Below are 21,275 nucleotides of genomic sequence, written 5' to 3'. Positions count from 1 at the left end.
CCCAGTAGGATTCCACCTCCCACATGGAATAGGAAAAAGGGAAGGGAGAAGGAGAAGGAAGGAAGGGGTGCCCCCTTTCCCTAGTCCAATTCAGACCAGTTCATGGGGAAGGGGCGCGGCCACCCTTGAGGCCTTTCTCACCTTTCCCGTATGGCCCATTAAGGCCCAATACGAATTCGCGTAACTCTCCGGTACTCCAAAAAATACCCCAATCACTCGGAACCTTTTCGATGTCCGAATATAGCCTTCCAATATATCGATCTTTACGTCTCGACCATTTGGAGACTCCTCGTCATGTCCCCGATCTCATCCGGGACTCCAAAAAAACTTCGGTCATCAAATCACATAAATCATAATACAAATCGTCACCGAACGTTAAGCGTGCGGACCCTTCGGGTTCGAGAACTATGTAGACATGACCGAGACTCATATCCGGTCAATAACCAATAGCGGAACCTGGATGCTCATATTGGCTCCCACATATTCTATGAAGATCTTTATCTGTCAAACCGCATAACGATATATGTTGTTCCCTTTGTCATAGGTATGTTACTTGCCCGAGATTCGATCGTCGGGATCTTAATACCTAGTTCAATCTCGTTACCGGCAAGTATCTTTACTCGTTCCGTAATGCATCATCTCGTAACTAACTCATTAGTCACATTGCTTGCAAGGCTTATAGTGATGTGCATTACCAAGAGGGCCCAGAGATACCTCTCCAATACTCGGAGTGACAAATCCTAATCTTGATCTATGCCAACTCAACAAACACCATCGGAGACACCTATAGAGCATCTTTATAATCACCCAGTTATGTTGTGATGTTTGATAGCACACAAGGTGTTCCTCCGGTATTCGGGAGTTGCATAATCTCATAGTCTGAGGAACATGTATAAGTCATGAAGAAAGCAGTAGCAATGAAACTAGAATGATAATCGTGCTAAGCTAACGGATGGGTCAAGTCAATCACATCATTGAAAACTCTTTGTCCATGGCTAGGAAACTTAACCATCTTTGATTAACGAGCTAGTCAAGCAGAGGCATACTAGTGACACTCTGTTTGTTTATGTATTCACACATGTACTAAGTTTCTGGTTAATACAATTCTAGCATGAATAACAAACATTTATCATGATATAAGGAAATACAAATAACAACTTTATTATTACCTCTAGGTCATATTTCCTTAAGGAAGGCCTTATTTGCAAATGTGGAGAGGGGTGTGGGTATCTTTTTGCAAAATTGCCATATTTTCCTTCCTGTCTATCAGATATAAATCGGACGACCTATATTGTAGGATGGCAAACACACCATCATCAACAAATTTGTATTTTATAAGAGTAGAGATAGAAACTACTACTACCAATATGTCGGCCCGTGCGTTGCAATGGATCCAAACTAGTAGAATAATACTTGTTCACGGGCTTGAAATATAAACACTCTAGTTTTGATATACATATATCAGTAAAAATAAATCATGCTTCACTCAAAATATATTCTCGGGCTGTTTTGATGAGGTGAGGGACGGGTGTGGCTAGTTTGAAGATAACAGGTTTTGAAAAATTGGAGTTGTTTTGTTTTTACATTTTGTAGCGTGGCACGGCATCCGGTGCATCTAAGCGTATGAAAAAAATGAGTTTGGGTCGGTGGCACACCCTGCGGCAAGATGCCCATGTGGGCTTCTTCTATAACTAGCAACATGCCCGTGCATTGCAGGGAACATCAAGATGCATTTTTTACAAAACACCTGTTGTGATTGACCCTTGTAGGAGTAATCCCATGTGTAAAAACTAATGATATCCGTAGAATATTATCGGAAAAGTTGTATCTTTGGAACAAGTTTGCTCTACTACCACTCCTTGCAGTAAGCGGTATGCAATGCATGTGTCAGCAGACATGACAACTTGTCCATGGAAGTCGAACCACGGCGACCATCACGTTACTACCACTGCCACACACGATTCCCACGACGCTGCTCCAACCCACGGCACGATGTCCCCCGATGTGTGCCTCGTCCCTTTCAGCCCAACCGCTCCTTTGCCTTTGTGTGCATGACATGCAGGCCAGCTAAACTACCAAAACCCTATGCACCTCCCAAATCTTGGGCTTTCCAGTTTAAAATATTAATATGTTTAAAGTATGCCATTACAGTCCGACCCGCGATGGCTCCCCGCGATCCTCGATAGAGGGTTTGCTAGACTCAAAGGAGATGGCTAGCATGTCTCTGCCGCCCGCTCATTGTGCCTCACCCAAGGGTGATGACGAGGTGACGTCCCAAAGGATATTCCCAAACCTGGGGAGATTCTAGAAATCGTTAAGGCGGCGCCCCAGGATGACTCCTCGGCTGCCGGACACGTGGGGGGAAAACCCCCCATGGGGACTAGCAATGGGGGCCAAGTTCTCTTTGGCCCTCAGCCGGATACCATTTTGGAGACCTACACGGCTCCGGAGTCCAGCGAACGGCCTTCCCCGAAAGGAGGAGGTGTGCCTGTTCCACCGATGACCTCTATCCAACCAGAGGCACCGAGCAATCTGCTGGAAGCGCTGTGAGGCACATCCATTGTGGATGAGCACCGTGTCCTTATGGGTACGGTGATCGAAATGGTTCAGTCCGCTAAAAGTGGACTGACCAAGGCCTGCACTAGCCTTTTAACAGGCTTTGAGGTAACAATTGTAGAAAAAATATCACAATGTGGATAGTAGCCCCTGATGCTCCGCTCGGTGTCCGGAAAGGAAAAGCTGAACAGGGATCAAAATAAATTTCGCAGGAGTCTAACATAATATGTCTATGTGAATAAGCAGGCATCACTATTGGCTGGTGCCACTCACACTAAGGAGGTCTCCAGACTAAAGCAGAACCTGCTGTGGGCTGAGAAAGAGCTCGGCCTTGTGAAGAAGCAGCTGGAGGACAACAAAGGTATGCAGTAACTTGCGTGTATATTTAGGAAGGATGAATGGTTCGTGCTGACTAAAGTGCCCTGAATTTTATTAGGGGCCACGACCGAGGTGGCGGCCTTCAAAAAGGCATTAGAGAGGGCTGAGGACAAAGCGGCCAAGGGACGCGCCACGCGCGAGAAGCACGAGGCCCAGGTCAGCGAGGTTCAGCAAGAGCTCCAGGACGCCGTCAAAAAGTATGAGTCTTTGGAGCATGATTCTAAGATGCAAGCGTCCGAGCTTGCGAAGGCCCTCCAGAGCGCGCAAGAGGCTCGAGTAGAAGCCCAGAGCGCCCTTCAGGAAATCCAAGCGGCTCGGAAGATCGCGGTGGGTAAGGCTTTCATTATGCAAAGCAAGTCTTTGAAGGAAGCGTTCCTTTTACTTACCCGAATTTGGAGCTCTCCAGAGGCGTTTACAGATTTGCCGCATAGCGTATCAGACGCTGCCGAGTTCTATCGAGCCGAGGAAGGGAGTTCTATGGAGAAACTGTTCTGGTCTCAATATCTTGGGCCCGAACATCCGGTGTCCTTCAGCGACTAGCTGAAACAGCTGGTCGAGCTGCACAAGGCGGCCAAGCTAGCCATGAAGGAGCTGATAGTCCGACTATGGCCTTCCGCGCCGATACCGAGCAGCTACTTTGGACTTGTGAAGCGGCTTGTTGATGTCTGCTCCCGGCTTGAGGTTATAAAGTGGTCGTTCTGTATCGAAGGTGCACGGATGGCCTTTACCCGCATCAAAACGCACTGGGCGAAGAGAGATGCCAGGAAGCTAATGACCGAAGGGCCACCTGAGGGCAAGGAGCATCACCGACCCGAGTTGTATTTTGATGGTCCCCTGGAGGGAACCCGCATTGTTGCGGATCACTATGCGAAAGACACTATCTTTGAATGAATGCATGCGAGCTCCCTCTGCCTTGTATGATAAAACAAAGTGTTTTATGCAATATAATGCTTGTTATGTTTTTAAATTTTTACTTCCTGTGCGGCCGTGTTGTATGAAATCTAAGGGTTAACAAGTCGTCGGCTTCTGCCCCGACATAGGTAGTATGGGGGTGTTTGGGATGGAATCTAAACAATCTTGATCCAATTAGATGGTCCTTGAAGGAGTTGTTTAGTGCAACGAACCAGGCAACCAGACTATGCGGCTGTAACACCCTCACTTAGCCATAGGAGTGTGACAATAAAAACATGGGCGCCGCCCCTAGTATCCGAACTATAGTGCTATAAGAGTCTGATCGGGAAGTACCAATCCTTCGCGTAATGCGGAAGAAATCTCCAACGATTTGCAACCTCCGAATAGCTGACCCGCTCTCGCTGCATCATGATAGTCAGTTTTCGGCTTTCTCTACTAAGGTGATCCTTTGGATAAACCAAGGCACAATCGCACTAGTTCTCCCTTTACTACCTTAGCCGATATAGAGGAAGGTAAGGTAGCAAGCACAGGAGTCGGGCAACCCAACTATTGACCAAAGACATGATTCGGAGCCAATGCATATAATGCTAAATTCGGGGTGCCGAACTATACTTATAAAAAGTGTTTGGACTTTTGTTGCCATAGTGTGGGGTGTTGTGCAGCCCCTAGTGAACATGAAACATACCAAAGTGTACGGGTGCTACCTGATAGGGTTATCCACAGGTGGAGCTTAAAATAAAGAAAGAAAACAGAAAAGGTACGAAGGTAAAAAGCTGGAGTCCTACAGCTCCAGCCGCAGACTGTTCTCATTGTAATTTAATTAGTATGTCAAGGTGCATTGATACAGGTAGTGCAATAAGGAACAGGCTATTTGACATGTCGAAACCAAGGGAGAGCTGCACGCGGGTCCTGGAAAACAGGTAGAGTTATCGTTAATGGAATCACCTAAAAAGTCCCCCATATGACTACATTTCTCGCCGTCTTGGTGTGTTTATCCTTCGAGAGGACCGATGACCAGACCACCAGATGCTGCCTGTGGGATTGAGACCTGAAAAGGAAACAAGTAACGTGAAAGTATGTGTGTATCCGATGTCGATTGAGCTGTAGTACGGACCACAAGCTAGCTATGCCTCCATTGATGCCCATGGGATTTTGAGTGCGTAGTTATGTACGCGCGGCATGAAAGCCACCACTTGATCGGGACTGAGATGGAGGCCGGATTGCTAGTCGAGCTCCTGACGAGCCGAGCTCTCCTGCTACAGAGTAGTTCGGACCCTCTTAATGGTGTCCGTGGGCTCGACGGCCGAATTAAGATTCTGGTTGAGAAGGCCGCTTTGTACTTCTGGTGCTAAGGCAGCTGTGTGCTCTTCTATACAGAGGGAGCGCTCGTATTCCAATTGACTGTTATGACGCCACGTGGACCGGGCCTCTTGAGCTTGAGATAAGTGTAGTGTGGTACTATGTTGAATCAAGCGAACGCAGTTCGTCCGAGTAGTGCGTGATAGCCACTGCGGAAAGGAACGATATCGAAGATTAACTCCTCGCTTCGGAAGTTGTCCGGAGATCCGAAGACAACCTCTAGTGTGATTGAGCCCGTACAACAGGACTCTACACCTAGTATGACTCCTTTCAAGGTAGTCCTGGTGGGTTTGAAACGAGATGGGTTAATTCCCATTTTTCGCGTTGTACCCTGATAAAGAAGATTGAGGTTGCTACCTCCATCCATAAGGACGCGAGTTAGGTGGAACCCATCAATTATTGGGCCTAGGACCAATGCGGCTGAGCCACCATGACAGATACTGGTCGGATGATCCCGGCGATCAAAAGTGATCGGGCATGACGACCATGGATTAAATGTTGGGGAAGACTGGCTCTATCGCATAGACGTCCCTGAGCGCACGCTTGCGCTCCCACTTGGGGACATGGGTAGCGTATATCATGTTCGCGTTTTGATCTGAGGGGGAAACTTCTTCTGTCCTCCTGTGTTCGGTTGCTGGGTCTCTTTGTCATCGTCCTTGCTTTGCGATCCCTTTTGCCTATTTTCAGTGTTTAATTTGCCGGCCTGTTTAACTCCCCAGCAATATCGATTTGTATGATTGGGTGGTTTGTCTGGGGTGCCATGAATCTCGCACGGACGATCAAGTATGCGGTCCAAGATGGATGGGCATGAATTGTTCTTTTGGAACGGCTTCTTCTACTGACCGGACTTACAGCCCCTGAATCTGGCATTGACCGACGTGTCCTCGGTGTTATGATTGTTGTTTCGACGCTTGTATCTGTTGCGTCGAGACTTGTCTTTGCTAGTGTTAGCTTCAGGGGTGCCGTCATCGCTTGCATTCTTTTTGCTACGGGGCAACCAACTGTTCTCGCCCGCACAAAAGTGGGTCATGAGTGCCGTGAAGGCTGCCATGGTTTTTGGCTTTTCTTGGCTGAGGTGCCGAGCGAGCCATTCTTCGCGGATGTTGTGTTTGAAGGCTACTAGGGCTTTGGCATCCAGACAATCGATGATTTGGTTCTTTTGAGTTAAGAACCTAGTCTCGAATTTCCTGGCGAACTCTCCGGGCTGTTGAACTATATGGCTTAGGTCATCAACATCCGGAGGTCAAACATATGTACCTTGGATGTTACCGACGAAGGCCTCTTCTAGGTGCTCCCAGCTGCCAATAGAATTTGTAGGCAGACTGTTGAGCCAGTGCTGAGCTGGCCCCTTGAGTTTTAAAGGGAGGTATTTGACGGCGTGGAGGTCATCGCCGCGGGCCATATGAATGTGGAGAATAAAGTCTTCGATCCACACCGTAGGGTCCGTGGTTCCATCATATGATTCTATAATCACGGGTTTGAACCCTTCTGGGAATTCATGATCCAGGACCCCATCAATGAAGCAATGAGGCTGTGCGGCACCTCTATATCGGGTCGTATCGCTATGTAGCTCTGATGGAGTCCGTCTGCGGTTTTCAGCCCGCGCATGACTAAGTTTGTCACGTCCGAACAGGTGGCTGTCGTCGCGTGTCAAGGCACGTCCTCGCGATCCGTAGATTGATCTAGTATGTCATGCTTTTTGTTCAGGTTTTGCCGGAGGTCATATGTATGACCGTAGGCTAATTTACCTCTACCTGTGCGATGAGGCGGGGCTGGTTGATGTTCGGCATGAGTTGCTGTTTTGTCCCGACGACGTGGTGGTCGGTCAGCCACATTATACGATGGAGGTATGTATTCCCGCGCCTCCTCGTCAAACTGAGGTAGCAATTTGCGCTTTGGGTTGCTTTTGGTTGGGCGCTTGAGGCCGTATTCTTCGGCTTCTAGGACATCGGTCCATTTATCATTGAGCAGATCTTGGTCAACTTGAAGTTGTCGTTGCTTCTTTTTCAGGCTCCTTGCAGTCGCGATTAGCTAGCGCTTGAAGTGCTCCTTCTCGAGAGGTTCCTTAGGCACGATGAAATCATCAGTGCCGAGGCTCACCTCATCCTCGGAGAGCGGAACATAACTTCCGTCCTATGAGTCTTCGTGTGTGGCCTGCTTACTAGGGATAGCCTGCCCATCTTGCCGTTCATCTTGTTCATTAGCTGTTTCAACGGGGTCTTTGTTGTCTTCGGCACCTTCTGGAGTATTATCTTCTCCTATGCCGGTGTTGCTGTCTTTACTGCGGCGTGATTTAGAGCGGTGCCGCTGACGCCGGCGCTTGGATTATATTTCGAAAGGTTTATCCTCAGCTGGATCTTCCTTGTCATCGCCGCTGTTCTACTTTGGTGCATCCACCATGTATACATCATACGAGGAAGTGGCCGTCCAGCGTCCGGTGAATGGCGGGTTCTGGGCCTCTTCTTCTCTGGCAACCTCGTCCATACAATCGATGTCCTCGGAGTCGTAATCAAGTGTGTTGGTCAAATCCTCGATCGTGGCGATGAAGTGGGTGGCGGGTGGGAAGCAAAATTCTCCACCATCAGCCCCTAGTTCAAACCGAATATAGTTTGGATGTGAGTCCTTTGACAAGGACAGGTTCTTAAACCGAATATAGTTCGGATGTGAGTGTTGTAAGATGACTGTGGTGCTGAAGTTGAAGATTGATAAATGATCAAGTTCGGCATCCACGGGCTCACGTGGCTCCGAACTTACGGCCGGAGACGAGTCCGGAGTTCCGGCGACAAAGATGTGATGAGAGGTTAAGTCTATGTGCGGCTCCAACGCCGTAGAATCTGTGGCCTCCATGGTGGGGTTGATCCTCCCGTCCTCGGATGGCGTAGGCTGCTCCGGCTCTAAGGCTAGAGCGATTATAGGAGCGATCTCCTGGATGCGGTCTGATGACAGATTTAGGTCATGATCATCGGGGTGACCGGGGGTGGCAGCCGCAGTCTCGAATCCGGCAAAGATCAAGTCACCACGGATGTCCGCAACGTAGTTCAAGCTCCCAAATCGGACCCGATGGCCAGGGGTGTAGCTTTTGATTTGCTCCAGATGGCCAAGCGAATTGGCTCGCAATGCGAAGCCGCCAAACACAGAGATTTGTCCGAGGAGGAATGTTTCTCCTTGGACAGCGTCATTATTGACGATTGAAGGGGCCATGAAACCTTTTGGCGACAGCATAGTGGAACTCTCAATGAAAGCACCAATGTCAGTGTCAAAACCGGCGGATCTCGGGTAGGGGGTCCCGAACTATGCGTCTAAGGTCAATGGTAACAGGAGACAAGGTACACAATGTTTACCCAGGTTTCGACCCTCTCTATGGAGGTAATACCCTACGTCTTGCTTGATTGATATTGATGAATACGAGTATTACAAGAGTTGATCTACCTCGAGATCATAATGGCTAAACCCTAGAGGTCTAGCCTATATGGCTATGATAATCAATCTCTCCTATCCGAACTAAGTCCTCCGGTTTATATAGACACCGGAAGGATCTAGGGTTACACAATATCAGTTACAAAGAAGGGAATCTACATATCTGGTTTCGAAGCTTGCCTTCCATGCCAAGGAGAGTCCCATCCGGAAACAGGTACAGTCTTCGGTCTTCGTATCTTCACAGCGCATCAGTCCGGCCCATGGCTAACATGCCCGACGCCCGAGGACCCTTAGTCCAGGACTCTCTCACTCCCTCCGTCCAGGAATATTTGTCCTCAAAATGGATAAATTGGATGTATTGATAACTAAAATAAGTCCAGATACGTCCATTTCTAGGACAAGTATTTCCAGACGGAGGGGGTATTAATTATACCACGAGAGCCAGCTTAGCACTGCTTAGTTCATGTAAATGTAATGAAATCCATCATGTTTATATGAAGATATGCCTTTTTTATACGAAATCTTTCATGCTTATATGAAATAAGTATGTGTTTTCACAAATTTCCTATGGTTAGTTAGAGTTGTGAAAATGTATGTTGCTGGCGTTTGTTGTCGTCCTCCGCGGAAGGAAGCGGGAGGAAATTTGCCGGTAGCCATTGGAGATGCTATTATACTGGAAATAATAGAGTCACATCCAAGCCATTTGACTTAATTGCGTGTATGATTCTCCTTCTATAAAAGTTAATTGCATGTACATTGTACATCAGACTTGGAGGGTGGCTACAACTTCGTACAGAAAGTTAAAAAAGAAACGAATCCATCCTTAATCTTTTATTCTAACTACTCTGTGGGTTCCACTGTCAGTACAGTAATGAAAGAAGTATATATTATTATAAATAATATATAATATGAAAAATCTAAAGTTAAAGACAGAATTCTAACTCAGTTCATCGTGTTGCGAGCGTCCAGCGCTAACAAGTCTAGCACATTTTCGTTGTGGATGTAACATCCCAATTTTCAGTTTGGATGTTAATCACTAGGTCATCATATGCGTCCATGATTTGTGCATTTTGATTTTGGTATACTTGGACATTTTGATCCTAGAGACCTTAAGCAACTCAAGGATCATTTGAGAGAGTTAGACGTTTTCACAAAAATCCATTTTTGAATTTTCAAAATTGGATCAATGTGATTTTTATTTGAAATTATCTTTCCAATTATTTTCAAAATAAATAAATAATGAGAGAAGATAATGTGAATCTTTCAAAAACAGCTAAGAAATATTGGAAATTTAATTTTGAGTAAAAATATATTTTATTTGAAATTTTATTCGGTTAAATTAGGAAATAAGTGCATTTTTAAAATTGCATTTAGGATTTTATTTCTGAATACTAGGAGAGGACGGTGAAAATTATTTCTGATTTTTTTAGGATTTTATTTTATTTTATTTGGATTTTTCTTCGTGGCGAATTTAAAAAAAAATCTTCTAGACCGAATTGGGCAAAAGGCAGAGCCGGCCCAGCGCCTTGCCTGCGACCGACTCCGGCTAGGAGTCCGGCCGCCGCACGCCCCACCGCCCTGGAGTCTGGCTCGGACCCGCGCCACCACCGCCGGACCCCTGCCCAAGTCGGACCGCCCTGGGGCCTCTTATAAGCTGCCGCCCCCCGTCCCTCTCCTCCACTAAGTCGCGCCGCCTCCCGCCACCTCGAGCTGCAGCTGCCGAGCCGCCGTGCCACCCCGCCGCGTCGCTCGTCGTCGTCGTTTGCCACGCCGCGCCACCCCGCCAGCAGCCGTCGGAGCCCAATCCGCAGCCGACGGTTTTTCTCACCGAACCGGTATAACTGCCGAATAAAACATACCCGGTTTTTGTAGTTTTGGTTTTTCTTTTCAGATCAGTTATTTTGTTAGAGTAGTTTAATGAGCGAACATTTGCTCATTTAGATCTGTTATTAACACTTTCGTTCATTAGTTTCTGTTAGCGAACGTTCGTTCGTTCAATTTTTCTTTTTAGTTTTATTTTCGGCCAGGGATCTCTCTATGGTTAGTTTTCTTACAGATTTGTCCCTCCTGATCTTTAAACCCTCACAACTTTTTTGCTTGTTTATCCAAATCCAATGAAACCAACGCCAAATTCTTCGTTATGTTCCCCTCTATTCAGATAACCAACTTAAACATGTTTTTGAAAATGTAAAATTTGGTTTAAAACAGATTTGATTTTGAACTTCTTTTGATCGTAGTTTGAGTTTCGTAGCTCCGATTCGACTGATTCTTTTTGCAAATCGAAGCTTTTCACTTGAACTTCCTGTTTAGATATTTTTTTATTTTCATTTTATCTTTGCATATTATGATTGAGTGCTTATGTATGCTATTGTTTGTTTACGATAGAGTTTCCGGAGTGTGAGGCTTGGTAGTACAAATCTCTAGTTTCCGGAGATCGAGTCTTGTGGGCAAAAGTGCGCAAACATCTACAGAGTGTACAAACTAATCATGATTAGCCGTGTCCTCGGTTATGGACATCTTGAGTATATGGTACTTGAATTATTGTTTGATCTCATCACTTTACTTAATTAATTTGTTGGGTTATAATTATTATTTCGAGATTGAGTTTGGGGTACCTTCTCATTAATGACATAAATTTGGTAGTTTAATAAAATATATTCCTTTGTTGTAGTAAAAAATTGGCTTTATGCAAATGTTAAACCTAGAGCCTCCATGTAACACCCCGGATGCACCTTTCCATATTTGTAACTCCGACTCTTGCCTTTTCCGGAGATGCGATATGATATTCTATTCGTGGTTGGGTTTTTGTCTTCGTTTTTCTTTTTTTTCATGTCATGCATTTCATATCATGTCATCATGTGCATCACATTTGCATTCGTGTTCGTCTCATGCATTAGAGCATTTCCCCATTGTCCGTTTCACAATCCGACACTCCCATATGCACCCGACGCACCCCTCTTGTCTCTTTTCGTGAGCGGGAGTTAAACATTCTCGAAGTGGGTCGAGATTTGTCAAGTGGCCTTGGTACACCACCGGTAGACCGCCTGTCAAATTTCGTTCCATTTGGAGGCTGTTTAATGCCCGAACAGTTAACCGGGTAACCCAAAGCCTCTTTTGTGTTGCAGCCCAGCACCCCTCCAAAACAGTCCAATAACTCATCTGAACCATCTCCATATTCTCTGTCGTTGGATCACGACCATGTAGGCGAAAACCGCACCTCATTTGGACACCCCTATCTCCTTCTACCCATGAGTACATGTCCCTCCCTGAAAATTCGTGGTGAAACCCTAGATCCACTCCTCCACCGCGCATCCGGACACGTCCGCGCCACGCCGTACATGTCCACCCCCACCTCCTTGTCGCTCCGGCCAATCGGCGGCCGCCACATCACCTCCGCCGCCTCCCTCTTCCACTCACCTCGTGCCACGTGGCCCGTCGGCCAACACGTGCCACCGCGTCCCGCGAATCCCGGGCGCGGCCCGCCTGATCCCATTCCGCCGCGCCACCGGCCCGCTCTTGCTCCATCACCCCGCTCGCCCATCGCCTCCTTCGCCGGCGACTGCCGCCCACCACCGCAGCGCCCGCAACCGGCGCCGCCCCTGCGCATTGCCGCACGCCGCCGCCCATGCGCCGCCTCCTCCTCCATCGCGCGTCGCCCGCACTTCGCTGCCGAGCGCCGCCGCACGCCGATCGTCGGAGCCGCCTGACCCCTGTACCGCGCGGCTGTGGCCTCGTCAGCCCGTCGCCGGACCTCCGGCGAGCTCGCCCGGATCCGCCGCCCACGGATCTTGCCCAAGCACCGCCCATGCTCCGATTCGGAGGGCAGCACCCGGATCCGGCCGTCGGCGCGCGTCCCCGCCGTCCGCCGGCTCCCTCGTCTTGCCGGAGTTCCTCTGCCCCGATCTAGACACTACCGTCCCGGAACCCCGCCGTCCACCGAACCAAATGTCTCCTCCCCCGTCGTACCGCTTCATCCATTTGAACCCCACCGTCCATTTTTCCTCGGGGTATAAAATGCTGCTAAGTCCCTATTATTTTTCTGCCCTCTTCATCATGCTATATCTCCACGCTTGTTGATCCAAATCGCGCATATGATATGTCTAAATGTTCATATAGTTAAGCTCTTCATGTTAGTAGCATTTCCATGCATGTTACTGTCCTTTATGATGCCATTTTCATCATTGCAAGAGTTCTATTAAATGTTAACTGCTGGTACTTATCAGATCATGGTGATTTTTCATTTTTGTTGCATTTGATGTGTGCTTTCCATGAGCATGAGGTCTACATATGTTTTGAGCTACAACATGCCATCTTGACAGAGGTGCAAGTCTTGTATTTTTGTGATCTACGTGGTGACTAGCACAAGCATGCAAACTAGGATCCGTGATGTTGCTCTTTTCAGGGACTTCGTATTTTGCCAAGTTTTTTCCTGCTGTTATTTTGATGCGATGTAAACTTGATTCTACTTTGAGATCCAAGCTTATTTTGGGATACTGCAATCAGGAGGTTTTGAAAATGTGGTTATGATCTATCCATTCATACCCCTGGTTGCAATTATGGAGTGCTCGAGCATGTCTTTTGCTTGCTCTACTTTTGCTATAAATTATTCCTCGCAGATTGTTAACATGTTAATCAACATTGCCATGGTTGTTGCTAGTGATCCATGCATCCTATTAACTTGCTCTTGCCATGTTTAGCTTCATTAACATCACTTCTTGCTGTTGGTATGCTTATGTTGTCATGTAATGCTTTGTGGTGAGTGGCATGAGCTTGCAAAGTTGCTATCATGAATCTATTTATGCCATGCTCTGTTTTTCCCCTAAGTCTGAAAAACTGTTAATAAAACTTGCTATGTTTACATGGGTGCCATCATATGTTCTGTGCCTTTTGGCTCATGTTCAGTAAGGGAGTTTTGTTCCATACATTTAATAGATTCATGGCATTCCTTTATTTGCCATGATATGTTCCTGTAGCATGTTGTTTTCTTGCTCTAAACAGTGCATCCTGATATTGTTTTTGACATGTTAGTATTTTCACTAAGTCTGTGAAGCTAATATCTTTTGCACTTTTGCCATGCTTGTTTGAACCTGTTCTAGTGTGATTTCGCCGTAGCTAAGTGTTCACGTTTTGTCCAGCATCTCTTGTAAATTGCTGCCATATACTTTGTTGCTATGTTGGAGTGCAGTAGCTTAGTTTCTTGTTGCATTCTAAGTGTCATCATGCTGTTAATCACAGTTTTGCACCATTCTTGTTTTGCTTGCCATTTGCAAACCGTGCATCCGTTTCCAGTGATCTTTATATCGATTTCAACCGAAATCATCTTATCTTTCCAGTGGCATACTTGGTTTTCCAAGTTGATGCATTGATCATTCTTTCCCTTCCGGAGCACCCGTATGCATTGCATGTCATATCTTGCATATCATGTCATGTCTTACATCATGTTGCTTGTGCATTGCACCGTGTTTATTTGTTGTTCCATTGCTTGTGTTATTGCTTTGGGTAGAGCCAGGAGACGAGTTCATGACCGAGGTACCTGTTGAGTACGCTTTCGAGGATCAAGCATTCGCCACCTCTAAGAACTTTGCAGGCAAGATGACCATACCCTCGAAATCACTTCTATCTTTGCTTGCTAGTTGTTCGCTCTATCTCTATGTCGTCCTACCTAGCCCTTGTTATATCATGCCTCCCATGTTGCCATGTCAAGCCTCTAACCCATCTTCCTAGCAAACCGTTGTTTGGCTATGTTACCACTTTTGCTCAGCCCCTCTTATAGTGTTGCTAGTTGCAGGTGAAGCTGAAGTTTGTTCCATGTTGGAACATGGATATGTTGGGATATCACAATATCTCTTATTTAATTAATGCATCTATATACTTGGTAAAGGGTGGAAGACTCGGCCTTCTGCCTGGTGTTTTGTTCCACTCTTGCCGCCGTAGTTTCTGTCATACCGGTGTTATGTTCCTTGATTTTGCGTTCCTTACGCGGTTGGGTGTTATGGGAACCCCTTGACAGTTTGCTTTTAATAAAACTCCTCCAGCAAGGCCCAAACTTGGTTTTACCATTTGCCTCGCCACCACCTATACTTTTCCCTTGGGAGTCGTGCTCCCGAGGGTTATCTTTATTTTATCCCCCCGGGCCACTGCTTCTCTAAGGGTTGGTCTGAACCGAGCTGCCTGTGGGGCCACCTCGGGGAAACATGAAGGCTGGTTTTACTCATAGCTAGTCTCATCCGGTGTTGCCCTGAGAATGAGATACGTGCAACTACTATTGGGATTGTCGGCACATCGGGCGGCTTTGCTGGTCTTATTTTACCATTGTTGAAATGTCTTGTAACTGGGATTCCGAGACTGATCGGGTCTTTCTGGGAGAAGGAATATCCTTCGTTGACCGTGAGAGCTTGTGATGGGCTAAGTTGGGACACCCCTGCAGGGTATAAACTTTCGAGAGATGTGCCTGCAGTTATGTGGCAAATAGGAATTTGTTAATATCCGGTTGTACATAACTTGGCACTTGACTTAATTAAAATGCATCAACCGCGTTTATAGCTGTGATGGTCTCTTTTCAGCGGAGGCCGGAAAGTGAACACGGTCTTTTGTTATGCTTGAACGTAAGTAGTTTCAGGATCACTTCTTGATCACTTCTAGCTTCTCGACTGCTACGTTGCTTCTCTTCTCGCTCTTATTTGTGTATGTTAGCCATCATATATGCTTAGTGTTTGCTACAGCTCCACCTCACTACCTTATCCTATCCATAAGCTTAAATAGTCTAGATCTCGCGGGTGTGAGATTGCTGAGTCCTCGTGAATCACAGATACTTCCAAACAGTTGCAGGTGCTGATGATACCAGTGCAGGTGACGCAACCTAGCTCAAGTGGGAGCTCGATGAAGATCTTGATCGTTGTTATGTGTCTTTTCCGATTGATCAGTAGTGGAGCCCAGTTGGGACGATCGGGGATCTAGCATTTGGGGTTTTCTTCTTTTATTTTGGTTCCATAGTCGGACCTTGATTGTATTCTAGATGATGTATGTTTAACTTGTTATTTGTGTGAAGTGGCGATTGTAAGCCAACTCTTTATCTCTTTCTTATTCAGTACATGGGATTGTGTGAAGATTACCCCACTTGTGACTAAACCACCATGCAGTTATGCCTCTAAGTCGTTCCTCGACACGTGGGAGATATAGCCGCATCATGGGCGTTACAGGTTGGTAATCAGAGCCATCCCCGACTTAGGAGCCCCCTGCTTGATCGAATCGCTGACGTTGTTGAGTATAGAACAAAATGTTTTGAGTCTTAGGATTATATATATCCAAGAGTAGGATTCTTTTTACTCCTCAATCCCTTCATCGCTCTGGTGAGGCGTCCTGACGTAGAAGTTTTGTCTTTCCTCTCCTCAAATTTCACGAAAAAAAATTTAGGATCATGCGGGTATCTTGGAATCGTTCCGATAGTCTTGTGACGAGAACATTGTTCTTGGTGCCTCCTGACATTTAGGGGTTGTGGCAGTGTCCCGGGGAGTTGAGCTCCGAGGTGTTGTCGTCACTATTTTATCGTTGCAGTTCTGAAATACCTGAGTTTACCGACATCAAAAATCTCTTTTATGCAGTTGTTGATGAGATAACCTCGACGCCACCCAGTACTGGGCGGGAGTTCGGGAGTATTGCCATAACTCGTATAACAGATGCTTTTTGAAGGTTGAGGTACACGATTTCCGAAGGTTTCTTGGTTACGTGTTGAAGGATGGATACAGCTGGATGTAGGGATTGTTAGTTTGGGTGAGATATTATGCTTCCCCTGTATCCCCAACACCTGATTGCATAACCAGAAAGTTTCAGGAGTTTATAAGTGGGAATTCAAGTATCACGTAGGATATCCTTCCAACAGACACATGGTACGATATGGGGTCTATCATATGTTTGTTCCGCCTTATTCTTCAAGACAATCCTTTGTTTTTGTTTTGGTTTGTGGTATTCGAGTTGCTTCAATGTCAAGTGTTGATTCCATAGCTTCCCTAAGTGGTGTTCTCACACTTGTATGTGAATACCAATCCTTCTTGATCATCGAGGTTTTCATGTCAATTCTTTACAACCGGTGTGATTCTCTTCAAGATAATCCTATCATTTTTCCCATCGGCAAGATCAACTCAAAGTCTTCTCAACATTATTTGTTTCATTCATCCCAAGTTGCCTTTGTTTTCCTGCCCTCCCACCATTATCTTCAAGGTCTCGGATTTCTTAATCAAGTATCCATCTTGTGTATGTGAAGTCTCTTAATTCTTTTCTTTCAATGTTCTTATCCGTTGATTCTCAGGAAGATACTAGGGAAGCTTCAAGTTCATCATTCTTCATTCTTTTCTTCTCCGGTGGATTCAATTCAAGCTTTGTCGATCATATCCTTTCCTCAGTTCAATTGTTTTCCTATGCCGGTGCACCTCTTAATCATCCACTTATGGCTATTCAATTGTTCCAAAGTGCTGAAGATATCTCAGAAGATTCAAGTTTCCATTCTCAATTCGCTCAAGTTCTTTTGAGGATGTTATCTCATTCAAGCCATTTAAATCAACCGGTGCAATCTCCCTTTCAAGTGATCATTTCAAACGTGTTTCTTTTAGTGGGCCCTAACTCACAGGTCTTTTCCCAGGATCTTACCTGACTCTTCTAATCTTCCCGGAGTTACTCTCAAATTCTTCTCCAAGTTTGATGTAAGAATGAGTTATCATCAGTCAAATGTCTTTCTCCAAGATGTTTCAAATTCTTTTCATTGTTGATTCAAAATTTATATTCTGCATTATTTCGGAGTGCCTCAAAAATTCTTGGTGGTGTGTCTCGTCGTCATTCTTGGATTTTCAAGACCGAAGAAGAGTTTCTCTTAAATCTTGCTCCGTTCTCCTAAAGATGTGTACTTCAAGCTTGGTGCCATCCTCTCATAATTGTTTGCGATTGTGAGAATTCTTTTCAACCATACGGAGCAACTCAAGAGTCTTTTCAGATTGATTCTCCATAGCCCATCATCTTAGAATTGTTCATTCCAGATTTCAATTCTCGTTCTCCAAATCATACCGGTGCATCATTCAAATATTCTCTAATCAGCTCGTGATCTCTTCTTTCTCATGTATCTAAATTCCCTCAACTATCTTCATTCATTCTCTAACTCTTCTTTCTCGTGTTTCTTTATCTTTTCTTCGTACATTTTCAATTCTTATGGTGGTTCGTTCAACATTTCTCTTACTTCATTATCATATCAATTTATTCGTTGGTTAAATCCTATCAGTGGTCCATTGAGTTATGCTATATCTCTCTTAATCCTTTCAACGAGAATAAGTAGTATGTCAAATCCGTTGCTTTTCATCAATTTAAATTGGTGAAGGATACGCATAACATAATACTTATTCTTGCTTCATCCAAGTGATTGATTCATTCTTCCGGAGTTTGTTCACGATGAGTAAATTATCGGTTCAAGTGCTTTATACCTTTCCCGGAGTTCCAAGGTCTCTCAATTATATCATCACGAAGATTCATCTAAATCATTGCAAGGAGTCACCTTGTGTTTTAAACTTCTCTATCTTTATATCACCCTTATTACTGGAGTTCTTCATGGAGGCTCTACATGGTGGTTCATCAAGGATTCCTTTCATTCTACAATTGTTTGTCAAGATTTCTCTCGAAGCTATGATCTGCCAAGCTATACTTCAAGTATTCTTCATCTCGCATTATGAAGTGCAATACTTCCTACTTTATCTTTTGAGATGGCATTATGTCACTCTTAACAATTTCCATTTGTGTTTAATGATTCACAAGTTGTCCGGAATGACATATTTTAAACCCATCATTTTCAATAATTCATTCATGATAGCCTTTTCAACCCATGAATCTCTTCACGGGAATTATCTTGGGTTATAATTCACCTAAAGCCTTCCCTAAGGATTTTTCCTATCTATGGTGCTCATAAATGACCCAAGTTCTTCATTTATCCTCTCGGTGAAATAAGTTTCTTGTCTCCTTGTTGATATCAATCCAATCTATTGTTTCTGTTAGTGGCGGAATTTCATCTCATAGTTTTGAGATGTCTTTCATAAGCCCACATCAAGCTTATCCTTTCATTGTTGATAATCCAACAACTGCATTCTAGCATTTGTTGTAAGTGTGCTATCTGAAGATCTTGTTTCCCTCCGTTCATGCCATTCCATTCTTTCATTTCTTCCGGAGGCATTGTGTTGTTGCTCTCTTCTCTCATCGTCTCGAGTTGTGAGGATCGTGCTCTTCTCACGCTTATCATTTAACCGGTGTGTTGTGTCCTCTGCTCAAGTTCTTTTCATCTTATCTATTCTTGCATCTCTTTTCAACCAGAGTGTTGTCCGAATTTGTTCTTCCTTGTTCCTTTTCTTATAACGGAGTGTTTTCAACTTCAATCATCTCAATTGTATTTTTTCCTCAAATGGTTTAACCTCTCAAGGTTCTTTGGTTTCACTCGTTTGTCGAAGAAGCAACTTTGTTTTACCTCTTCATCTTTCGTTTTCTCTTCGGTGCCATCCTAGATCTCGGGACGAGATCCTCTTGTAGTGGTGGAGTGTTGTAACACCCCGGATGCAACTTTCCATATTTGTAACTCCGACTCTTGCCTTTTCCGGAGATGCGATATGATATTCCCTTCGTGGTTGGGTTTTGTCTTCGTTTTGCTTTTTGCTCATGTCATGCATTTCATATCATGTTATCATCTGCATCGCATTTGCATTCGTGTTCGTCTCATGCATTCGAGCAATTTCCCTGTTGTCCGTTCGCAATCCGACACTCCCACACGCACCCGGCGCACCCCTCCTGTCTCTTTTCATGAGCGGGAGTTAAACATTCTCGGAGTGGTTCGAGATTTGTCATGTGGCGTTGGTACACCACCGGTAGACTGCCTATCAAATTTTGTTCCATTTGGAGGCCGTTTGATGCCCGAATGGTCAACCGGGTAACCCCAAAGCCTCTTTTGTGTTGCAGCCCAACATCCCTCCAAAACAGCCCAATAACCCATCTAAACCATCTCCACGTTCTCCGTCGTCGGATCATGATCGTGTGGGCGAAAACCGCACCTCATTTGGACACACCTATCTCCTTCTACCTATAAATATGTGTCCCTCCTCGAAAATTCGTGGTGAAACCCTAGATCCACTCCTACACCGTGCATCCAGACACGTCCGCGCCGTGCCGGACATGTCCACCCCCACCTCCACGTCGCTCCGGCCAATCGGCGGCCACCATGTCACCTCCGTCGCCTCCCTCCTCCACTGACCTCGTGCCACGTGGCCCGTCGGCCACCGCGCGCCTCCTTGGCCCGCGACGCCCCGGCGCGGCCCACTCGAGCCCATCCGCCCGCGCCGCCGGCCCGCGCCTGCCGTGTCGCCCCGCTTGCCCGCTGCCTCCTCCTCCGGCGACCACCGCCGACCACCACCGCGCCCACATCCAGTGCCACCCCCGCACGCCGCCGCCCGCGCGCCACCTCCTCTTGCACCGCACGCCGCCTGCACTACGCTACCGGTCGCCGCCGGGCGCCGGAGCCGCCTCACCCCCGTATCGCGCCACCGTGGCCTCGTTAGCCCACCGCCCGACCTCCAACGACCTCGCCCGGATCCGCCGCCCACGGATCTTGCCCAAGCGCCGCCCGTGCTCCAATCCGGAGGGTAGCGCCCTGATCCGGCGGTCGGCGCCCGTCCTCGCCGTCCGCCGGCACCCTCGTCTCGCCAGAGTTCCTCTACCCCGATCTGGACACGGCCATCCCGGGACCCCGTCGTACCGCTTCATCCAGTTGAACCCCACCATCCAGTTTTCCTCGGGGTATAAAATTCTGCTAATTCCTGTGATTTTTAATCCCTCTTCATCATGCTATATCTCCACCCTCGTTCATTCAAATCGCGCATATGATATGTCTAAATGTTTGTCTCTTTAAGATCTTCATGTCAGTAGCATTTCCATGCATGTTACTGTACTTTATGATGCCATTTTCATCGTTGCAAGAGTTCTATTAAATGTTAACTGCTGGTACTTATCAAATCACGGTGATTTGTCATTTCTGTTGCATTTTATGTGTGCTTTCCATGAGCATGAGGTCTACATATGTTTCGAGCTACAACATGCCATCTTTACAAAGGTGCAAGTCTTGTATTTTTGTGATCTATTTGGTGACTAGGACAAGCATGCAAACTAGGCTCCGTGATGTTGATGTTTTCAGGGACTTAGGATTTTGCCAAGTTTTTTTCCTGCTGTTATTTTGATGCCATGTAAACTTGATTCTACTTTGAGATCTATGCTTATTTTGGGATACTTAAGTAAGGAGGTTTTGAACATGTGGTTATGCTCTATCCATTCATGCCCCGGGTTGCAATTATGGAGTGATCTAGCATGTCTTTTGCTTGCTCTACTTTTGCTATAAATTATTCCTCGCAGATTGTTAACATGTTAATCAAAATTGCCATGGTTGGTGCTAGTGATTCATGCATCCTATTAACTTGCTATTGCCATTTTTAGGTTCATGAACATGTCTTCTTACTGTTGGTATGCTTATGTTGTCATGTAATGTTTTTTGGTGAGTGGCATGAGCTTGCAAAGTTGCTTTCATGAATCTGTTTATGCCATGAAACTGTTAATAAAACTTGCTATGTTTACATGGGTGCCATCAT

This window comes from Triticum aestivum, chromosome 6A, assembly GCF_018294505.1.
Source record: "Triticum aestivum cultivar Chinese Spring chromosome 6A, IWGSC CS RefSeq v2.1, whole genome shotgun sequence".
In the NCBI taxonomy this organism is placed as follows: domain Eukaryota; kingdom Viridiplantae; phylum Streptophyta; class Magnoliopsida; order Poales; family Poaceae; genus Triticum; species Triticum aestivum.
This window is presented reverse-complemented; position numbering follows the sequence as displayed.